This window comes from Podarcis melisellensis, assembly GCF_964234715.1.
Source record: "Podarcis melisellensis genome assembly, chromosome: 1".
Lineage (NCBI taxonomy): Eukaryota > Metazoa > Chordata > Lepidosauria > Squamata > Lacertidae > Podarcis > Podarcis melisellensis.
In genome coordinates, this window is record NC_138528.1 from 78,788,559 (window position 1) to 78,799,522 (window position 10,964).

Here is a 10,964-nt window from a genome sequence, read left to right on the forward strand (position 1 = left end):
ACCCCGCCCACTGTGGGCGGCTTCCAACAAAATATTAAAATACAATAGTGCATCAAACATTAAAAGCTTCCCTAAACAGGGCTGCCTTCAGATGTCGTCTAAAAGTCTGGTAGTTGTTTTTTTCTTTGACATCTGGTGGGAGGGCATTCCACAGGGTGGGTGCCACTAGGGTGAGAAGGCCCTCTGCCTGGTTCCCTGTAACTGGCTTCTCGCAGTGAGGGAATCGCCAGAAGGCCCTCGGCGCTGGACCTCAGTGTCCGGGCAGAACGATGGGGGTGGAGACGCTCCTTCAGGTATACTGGACCGAGGCCGTTTAGGGCTTTAAAGGTCAGCACCAACACTTAGAATTGTGCCTGGAAATGTACTGGGAGCCAGTGTAGGTCTTTCAAGACCAGTGTTATGTGGTCTCTTTGGCCGCCCCCAGTCACCAGTTTAGCTGCCGCATTCTGGATTAGTTGTAGTTTCTGGGTCACCTTCAAAGGTAGCCCCATATTGAGCGCATTGCAGTAGTCCATGCAAGAGATAACTAGAGCATGCACCACTCTGGCGAGACAGTTCGCTGGCAGGTAGGGTTTCAGCCTGCGTACCAGATAGAGCTGATAAACAGCTGCCCTGGACACAGAATTGACCTGCGCCTCCATGGACAGCTGTGAGTCCAAAATGACTCCCAGGCTGCGCACCTGGTCCTTCAGGGGCACAGTTACCCCATTCAGGACCAGGGAGTCCTCCACACCTTCCCGCCTCCTGTCCCCCAAAAACAGTACTTCTGTCTTGCCAGGATTCAACCTCAATCTGTTAGCCTCCTAGCACCTTGTAGCACCTACAAGGTTTCTGCATGTTAACCAGGAAAAAACACCACTCACAATATTGAACTTAATTATTCGGCTCACAAAAGGCTTCCCATTTTATTCCACTTGGGTGTCTGAGAATGTGAATTCATGATACACTGATCAGGGGCAGAGGAAGGGGGGTGCGGTGGGTGCAGCCCACCCTGCGTGTCACCAGTGAGGGGGGTGACAAAATGCCAGGTGGCACTCACTGCGGGGCCTGCAGCGCTCCCGAGCCACGCATCTCTCTGCCCACCGCCTCCCCCCCCCAGCTGTAGGGCGGCTGAGTCCAGAGGCCCCATGGTGTGTCCTGCCCCTATGGGCAGCTTGCCCCACCCCTGGGCGTGCCTCCCCAGGCGCCTGAGAGGCTTCCTCTGCCGCTGACAGTGATCACCTAATGTGAACAGTCCCCAAACGCTGTCTGTTTGTGCACTTTCTTCATACTTTCTTGAGAATGTAAAAAATCACTAGTGTTCATTCATTTCCTCTATCCAGCCCACATCAGCCATATTATGTCTTAGTCCTCACTGAAGTATGGCTCCTTATCTTGAGAAAGCATGGTGTTTGCCATACATTAGGGAATGCTCATTGGGGACAGGAAAAGAGCTTGACTTTGAGTGGGGAAACTATGGTCCTCCAGATGTTGTTGGACTGCAACTCAGGGCTCAGGAGGTTGCGAGCCGAGGTTCCAGCAATAGCTCGAAAGCCACAGGTTCCCCATCCCTTAACTAAATCCCCCCTTCCTTCTGATGAGGATGTGTGTAATTTCCCAATATCCTCACTGGGGGCTGATTTTCTTCTGTGCACTTCTGTCCTGACATGGGTCACCTTAGAAACCTAGCAACCAAACAAATTGCTTGTATGGAATTAACAAGCAAGTTGGGTTTTTTTATGATGTAAATAAGAACTATGGGGAAGCTGCTGGATGAGGAGAGATTTAACACTTTCTCTCTCTGCCATGACAAAAATCTCCTGCTGAAGCTGCTTATTTGCATTTCAAGGGAAGCTCCATTGGAATTTTTGTAGGGACCATGGCAAAGGGAAGGCTGCTCAGACTTTCCTGTGCCTGCTATTCACAGAACAAAAACATGCACAATTGGTGCATTCATGTAATTGAGGTTGCATCCAGGGCCGGCCCTCCCAAGAAGCGGGATGAGGTGGTTGCCTCAGGTGGCAGATGTGGGCTACTCAGATCTTCAGTTAAAACAATTGTAGTAGAGGCCCTGTCTCTGCTTTGTATCTGGTGTCATAGCCAGGAGTGGTAGATTGGCTGCCAGTGCAGAGGTCACAAGACTACTGTAGTCATTGTCATTGATCACATGATTACGTTGACTATATGAAGCCATTGGGAGCATGTTGATGACACACAGCTCTATGCTCATATGAATCAGGAGAGGGTGTTGGTGCCTGGAAGCAGTGATGGGCTGGATGCCGGTCATTATTCTGAGGTAGAGATAGAGGTGATTTGGACAAGCTGTTTTGGACAAGCTGTTTTGAACGACCTGTTCCTTCAAAGTCATTCTCACTTCTGGGATTAGGAAAATGATCTGGATTAAAAGGATGATCTGGGAAGGGTTGCACTTCCTCTGAAGGAACAGATCTGTGCTTGTCTACAACTTCCTTCCAGCTACCTATTTATCCAGCTGCCTAGTGTGATCTTCTGTGAAGGTCAGCAGCTCTCAAGTCTCTTGGGAAGAGATATTTCACCTCATAACTACCTGATCCTTAAACTGGAGCTGCCAGGCCTTGAACCTGGGACATTCTACATACCAAACATGTGCTCTACCACAAAGCTAACATCCCTCCCTACAATAATGTAGTATATGATGTCATATCATATAAGAAGCACTGTCTTTACCACCCATGAAATACTACTTCCTCTCTAAATAGAATCAACCAGATGAACACATATTTATTCTTGGTATCACTAGTGAAAAGGGAAGATGTCTGGCACATAGCACCTTACATTTGGAAACCTGATGTTGCTAACACATTTGCAGATGACCTGATTTTCAGTCAGAGTTCCATATATAACAAATTAGTTCCTTAGCTGCGCAAGCGGTGTTTTGTTTTTTATTTGGGCAAAAGCAGAATAAAAACAGGGAGGTTGGCAAATGGCAAATAAGCTTTTAGACAAAGGGGGGGAGAGAAGGAAATAATGTATTTAAATAATACGTTTTGGGATATCTGTTTGTTTTATTGTTCCATTTTCTGTGGATAGTTTATTGTTTTTAAACAATTGTTTTGATGTTTGAGTCTGAACTACCACTTCAAGGCGATTTTATATTATGAAGCACCCTGATATCTGAGGACGAAGGGCAATAAACAAAGTTAGTTAGTTAGTTAGTTAGTTAGTTAGTTAGTTAGTTAGTTAGTTAATAATACAGCCCAATCCTATGCATGTTTACTCTGGTAAATCCTATTGAGTTCAAAGAGATTTGCAGACTGATCCTACCTAGTGACTCTCCTCTTTTTCCCAGCCTCCTCTCCCCTCCATCAGTCCATCCTACTACCTCCATTGTCCAGTGTTTTCCTTCCCTCAGTCGCTGTTCCTTTAAGGCTCTGCCTGACAGTGTGTGCCTCCCAGTGCTATTTTTCCAGAAAAAGAGGTGCCAGAACTTTCCATGAACGCCTTCCTTGTTTTTTTAGAATGGCAATGGTGCCCACCTGAGAGGTGGAAAAAAAAGGCCCTGGTGCCTCCAATGTCAGGTTGCCAGTCAGGACAGGAGAAAGGAGGTGAGCTAGGACCTTAATCTGCCACCTCTCCCAAATCTGCCACTGAAGTGTCCAACGTAGGCCCATTGTAGGCTCAAAGCAGTTCCTCTGTCATCTTAAACTTCCCCAAGCTGTTTAGAATATTGTAGTTCATTTCCTTAAAATATATTCTGGGAGTAAATGTAGAACATCCTACATTGAAATGCACAGTTCATGATGAAATCCTTAGTCTCAAAGCAGTTCCTATCTCTTTAATGAAATACTTGGGCCTGAGAAGGTTGCTCCTATCGAATCTTTTTAAGAGTCAAGTATCAGCTTGCAAGTCCATGTACCAGATTTCAGATATTCTCCTCTGTTTGCTCACTAGCTTCCTGCCTTCCAGCCACAGAGAAAATATATTTGCATGCAAGTATAAAATGAAGCAATGGCTTTTATGATAACTGAGTTGCAACACAGTTACTGCATTATAAAAGCCATTGTTTATTTTTTAAAAAAAGAATTAACAAACTTTATTAAATCTCATACATAGATATAGTGTGTAACATAAGATAGCAAAATACACACATTTAATAAATGTTCATATTATAATTATGTTATACTTAATATTTTACCACACAGAAAAACTTACGTATATTCACCCACATTTATACTTTATTTATTCTTCATAAATTCAATAAGAGGGTTGCATGTAATTTTATTTCTCTTTCTTATCTGCTTTCTCTCACTCTAATCACTTCCATACTGCTACCTCCCAAATGTTTGTTGCCCATTCTTTAACTCTTGGTGGTGACCTATTTTTCCATTTTTGTACAATGAACATGCAAGCAGCTACTATCAAATTCCATATTGACTCCTTATGGTTTATTTAATAATAAGTTACAATAACAATTTCTTATTTATACCCTGGCTGGGTTTCCCCAGCCACTCTGGGCGGCTTCCAACAGAATACTAAAAACACAAGAAAACATCAAATATTAAAAACTTCCCTAAACAGGGCTGCCTTCAGATGTCTTCTAAAACTCAGATAGTTGTTTATTTCTTTGACATCTTATGGCAGGGCGTTCCACAGGGTGGGTGCCACCACCAAGAAGGCCCTCTGCCTGGTTCCCTATAATCTCACTTTTTGCAGTGAGGGTACCTCCAGAAGGCCCTCAGTTTGTGGATCTAAGTACTCTAATAATAGGTCAAAATCAGCTCTTTGAATTGGTCCTGCAAACAAATTGTCAATCAGAGCAGTCAGGCCAGGATCAGTGTAATATTCTCAAACTACCTTGCTCCGGTGAGCAACTTGCCCGCTGAATTCTGCACTAGCTGAAGTTTCCAAACCATCTTCAGAGGCACCCCAACATATTTTTCATACATAACCACCCTTATGGGGGCAAGAAGACCTTTAACAGGATCCGCCAGTGAGACTGACAACGCACACCTGCTCTTTGCAAGAGTGCAACAGACCAGCAACAAGGTGAGCCATAGAACGCTAGGGAAGAACAAAGCATGTGGAACAGCACCACCCAGCAACACGTGCTGGGTACTCCCTTACTTGCTATGTATTCAGCAAGGCAAAAACAAAACCTCTCACTGCTCCCACCCCAGCACTAAGAACAATTCAAAACCTGGATGCCAGTAGTGAATGTCATTAGGGTGTTCAATGGAGAATAGTTGTGCACTCTGTACCTGCTGCAATTCTCTCTTCCACTCATCTGTTAAAGGTACAGGAGCACTGGCCTCTAAACTAGCTATTATAAATGTTGTGCTGTCACTGACCCTCCATGAGTGTCACCCATGGCTCCCTGTGACTGCATTTGTTCCCCCTTTTGGTCTATGGACCACAATAAAGCGCTCTCTCTGTGTGTGTGCACTGTTAGGACAGCCCCCCTAATTTCCATTCAGGTTTCACCTTGGCTATTATTTACATAAAGTTACATAGAACTTGGCCTGAAAATACAGTCCTCCAGAATTTTTTCCAGGAGTTCAGTGTTGCTTTATATGATGTACCGTCTAAGTACAGGGGTAGGCAACCTAAGGCCCGGGGGCTGGATGCAGACCAATCGGCTTCTCAATCCGGCCCTCGGACGGTCCAGGAATCAGCGCGTTTTTACATGCGTAGAATGTGTCCTTTTATTTAAAATGCATCTCTGGGTTACTTGTGGGGCCTGCCTGATGTTTTTACATGAGTAGAATGTGTGCTTTTATTTAAAATGCATCTGTAGGAGTGCAAATATCCAGAGTGTGGGGTCAGGTGGGATTACTATGAGGAATTATAAAATATGCATCAAGCCATTGTGTCCACGATGAATGCATTGTGTTGACTGGGTTTGATACATTGACAATAGTTTCTGATCAAATCCCACAATCCTCTGCATCTCTGGCCATTTTCTCTACTGCCCATTTTTCTCTCTTCATAAGTCACGTACACAGCCCAGTTGTGTAGACAGGCAGGCATCCTGGGTCATCAAAGATAGTGGGCAAGTTTCTTTGATGTAGCTTTCTGATATGTTATTATTAGGATGTTAATCTTAGGGCCAGGAAACAGATCTCACATGAAGGTGATAATGATCGCTATCCTCCTGGCCATCCTTCTTATCACATGTATTGCTTGTTTATCACCTCCCGGGGTTGCCAAATGTCCTCCTTTGTAGTTCGGTTATTTGTTTACCCCAGAAATATGTGTGCTTAATTAGTTTAACTTGTCCCTACTTGGGGTTTGTTGAAATGCTCAGAAGAAATCTGATTGGTTCTTACGAACGCTCTGTAAAAAGTTCTTTTGTGAATAAAACGACCTGGGCTGAGGGGTAGAGAGAGACAGACAGAGAGAATATTATACGCACCCTTCCCAGAGTCTTGCTGGTTCAAGTCTCTGTGTGTATTCTTATTAATCAGAGTTCAATCCTTCCTTTACTTTGTGAACGCCTCATGCATCTCTGGGCTATTTGTGGGGCATAGGAATTCATTCATTCCCCCCCCCAAAGTATACTCCGGCCCACCACATGGTCTGAGGGACGGTGGACCGGCCCACAGCTGAAAAAGGTTGCTGGCCCCTGCCCTGACTTAGTGGCAGGGTTATTTCCCCAAATGCCCCCGGGAGAGTGCTTTGGCTCAGAAGCTGAACACATCATTTGCATGCGGAAGTCCTCAGTTTCACTCCCTGGCATCTCCCGGTTAAAAAAAAATAATCATAGGAAGGGTGTAACTTATCCCTTTTGCAAAATCCTTGGCACTGAGATCAGAAACAGTGAAGTAATCACATTCTTCTGTTGAAATGGACAGCATTGCATAGGAAGTTTTGGTACTGCTAGGAAAATGAGCCAAGTAGTTTACAAAGTAACATGTGGCAAGCCTCCTTTCCATTGGCTGGGGCTGTTGTAGTCAAGAACTCCTTGAGGGAGGCACCAGGTTAGGAGGCACCCTCTCACTTTATATTTTTTTTATAAGATATTTATTAAAGATTTTCTTAATACAATAGAAAAAACAAACAAAATAACATATAACTTTACAATAGCCATATTTTCTTCGCTTCTTTGGACTTCCTCACGTCTCTCGTTCCTGCGTTCCAAGTTTATCAAACTTTACACAGCAATTTATCACCTTATTTCAATTCTTATTTTATAATTTTCCAATATTGTGTCCTTAATTTTAGATAATTTTACCCAAACCTTAAAAGCTTAATTTTAGCATAATATTTATCCAAAATTTATCTTTTCTTATATTTTCACTTATCTTCATATTCCTTTCAACTAACTTAATGGTGCCATATTATTTATAATCTTACATCTTTCTTAACACTCATACAATTTGCAATATTTTTGTAAATAGTCCTTAAATTTCTTCCAGTCCTCCTCCGCAGCCTCTTCTCCCAGGTCTCGGATTCTCCCAGTCATTTCTGCTAGCTCCATATAGTCTATCAGTTGCATCTGCCATTCTTCCAGTGTGGGCAAATCTTGGGTTTTCCAGTGCTTGGCAACAAGTATCCTTGCTGCTGTTGTTGCATACATAAAAAATGTTCGGTCCTTCTTTAACACCCTCTGGCCGACGATGCCTAAAAGAAAGGCCTCTGGTTTCTTAGGGAAGGTATACTTAAATACCTTTTTCAACTCATTATAAATCATTTCCCAGAAAGCCTTAACTCTAGGGCAGGTCCAACAGAGGTGAAAGAACGTTCCTTCAGTTTCTTTACATTTCCAACATTTATTGTCAGACAAATGGTATATTTTTGCGAGCTTGACTGGAGTCATGTACCACCTATATATATCATTTTCATAATATTTTCTTTCAAGGCATTACATGCCGTGAATTTCAAACCGGTGGTCCATAACCTTTCCCAGTCAGCAAACATGATATTTTACCCAATGTCCTGTGCCCATTTTATCATAGCCGATTTAACCGTTTCATCTTGTGTATTCCATTTTAACAGCAAGTTATACATTCTTGAAAGTACCTTAGTCTTAGGTTCTAGCAATTCCGTTTCCAACTTTGATTTTTCCACCTGGAATCCTATCTTTTTATCCAACTTAAAAACCTCTTTAATCTGAGCATAATGTAACCAATCTCGCACTTTATCTTTTAGTTTCTCCAAACTCTGCAGCCTCCAATTATCTCCATCTTTTTCTAATATTTCCCAATATTTCGGCCATTTGGCCTCCATTTTGAGTCTTTTACGGGCCTTAGCTTCCATTGGTGATAACCACCTTGGGGTCTTGTTTTCCAATAAGTCTTTATATTTTGTCCAGACATTAAACACTGCTTTCCTGACAATATGGTTCTTGAAAGCCTTGTGACTTTTAACCTTGGCATAGCACAAATATGCATGCCATCCATAAGCATTGTTAAACCCTTCCAGATCCAAAACATCAGTGTTTTCAAGAAGCAGCCAATCTTTCAACCAGCAGAAAGCTGCTGATTCATAATACAACTTTAAGTCTGGCAGGGCAAAGCCCCCTCTTTCTTTAGCATCAGTTAATATCTTAAACTTAATTCTGGGCTTTTTGCCCTGCCAGACAAATTTGGAAATATCTCTTTGCCACCTCCCAAAACACTCCATTTTATCCACAATCTGTAAAGTCTGGAACAAAAACAGCATTTTTGGCAATACATTCATCTTTATAGCAGCAATTCGGCCCAACAAGGAAAGTTTCAATCTTGACCAGCCTTCTAAATCCCTTTTAATTTCTGACCAACACTTTTCATAGTTATCCTTAAATAGACTCAGATTCTTAGCTGTTATGTTTACCCCTAGGTATCTTACTTTTTTAACCACGTTTAACTCTGTCTCTTTCTGAAACCTTTCTGATTCTGAAGATGTCAATTTTTTCCCCAATACTTTAGTTTTCTGCTTGTTGAGTTTAAATCCCGCCACCCAACCAAACTCCTGAATCAGTTGTAATACCCTTTTCATACTAGATTCTGGCTCCTGTAGGGTCAAAACCAGGTCATCTGCAAAAGCTTTAAGTTTATACTGTTTCGCTCCGACCTAAATTCCTTCCACCAACCGGTCCCCTCTAATCATATTCAAGAGCACCTCCAGGACCGAAATAAATAACAAAGGAGAGATAGGGCAACCTTGTCGTGTTCCTTTTTCAATTTTGAACTCTTCCGTCACCACATTGTTAACTATCAATTTAGCCTTTTGTTCTGAATAAATTGCGTCTATTCCATTCTCAAATCCCTGTCCCACTCCCATCCCTTCCAAGTTTTTCTTCATAAACTTCCATGAAATATTATCAAAGGCCTTCTCCGCATCTATAAATATTAACACTGCTTTTGTATTAATATTTGTTTGCAAAAGTTCCAAAATGTCAATAATGTTCCTTGTGTTGGCAAACAAATGTCTACCTGGGAGAAAGCCTGCCTGGTCCTTATGAATTACTTCATTTAAAACTTGTTTACGTCTACTTGCTAAAATGTCTGCAAATATTTTATAATCCACATTTAGGAGGGAGATGGGGCGGTAGTTCTTAAGTTGTGTCTTTTCAGTTTCTAGTTTAGGTATCAATGTGATGAAAGCTTCTTTCCACGACTCCGGTGCCTTCTTCCCCTCCATAATTTCATTGCAAACCTCCATTAATGGATGTATCAGATAGTCTTTCAATGTCTTATAGTATTTGGAGGTAAGCCCATCTGGCCCTGGAGACTTGCCCAGTTGCATATTCTGAATGGCTTCTTCAATCTCTTGTTGTGTTATTTTATAATTCAGGATTGTTCTATTTTCTTGAGACAGCTTTGGTAGACCATTCTTTATCAAAAATTGTTCTATCTCAACCTCATTTTGCGGCCCTTGAGTGTATAGTTGTTTGAAATATCTCTTTCTGATACACTTTCTGATCTCCACTGGATTCTGAATATTTATTCCTTCAATCTCTAGATTTGTGACCGTATTTAGTTTTTGTCTCTTTTTCAGCTGCCATGCTAACAGTTTTCCACATTTATTTGCCGATTCAAATGATCTTTGTTTCATTAGCTTAACCTTCCACTCCACTTCCTGATTTATCAATTTAGAATATTGTGCTTGATAAAGTTTAATTTCTCTCAAAATCTCTTTTGACTTCGGTCTCGATCTTAACTTCTTCTCACATTCTTTAATTTTCTCCAAGATCTTGTCTTTTTTCTCATTCTGTGCTCTTTTCTTTATAGTATTCTGTTGTATCAGAAACCCCCTCATAACCACTTTACTTCTCACTTTAGAACACTGTATCCCTGAAGAGCCTTTCTTGGGGTTTGGGGAACACTCAGGAAAAGTCTGGGTGACTGCTGTGGGAGGTAGCAGCGGTCTTCTTTATTTTTATCGTTTTTCAGCTGAAATGTTCACAGCTTAGTATCAAAAGGTTCTCACGAGTAACATCTCGTTACATTTATTTCACAATATTTAGCTTTCAGCGAAAGTGTGGGCAGAAAGTAGGTCTACTGCTAGATATCTGGGTAGTTTGAAGTACATCAGGGAGTAGAACTGATTCCTAACTGTTTAGCAGCAGAAACAATAAAATTAATCCCCTTCGTCCCTTACACTCCGTGATGTTAGTTGACTACGGCTGCCAAATTTCAAAAGGTGAAATCCAGACACAAAAGTTGAGGTTTTCTTTTTATTTTGCAAGCTATCAATAAAGAAAATGAAGTGTTTGAGCTATTTTAGTCGACCCACTATGCAACAGCCATGGAAAAAGCAAAATTCATGTTAGGGTCAAAAGGACTGAGAATAAAACTGCCGATAATCATAATGCCATGATCAAGGCTGAATCGACCCTGACCTGTTTAACATTATTAGAATGATATTTGATATATCTTTCTAAAACATCACAGGGTGTACTTGTAATTTAGATTGCTTTTCTTACCTCGTTGTGGGTTTATTTTCGTCAAAACGCTGCTGGTTGCTCTTAATAACAGATTAAGAACATTAAGAGCAATGCGTCCTTTGTCCTTCTGTGTTACCAC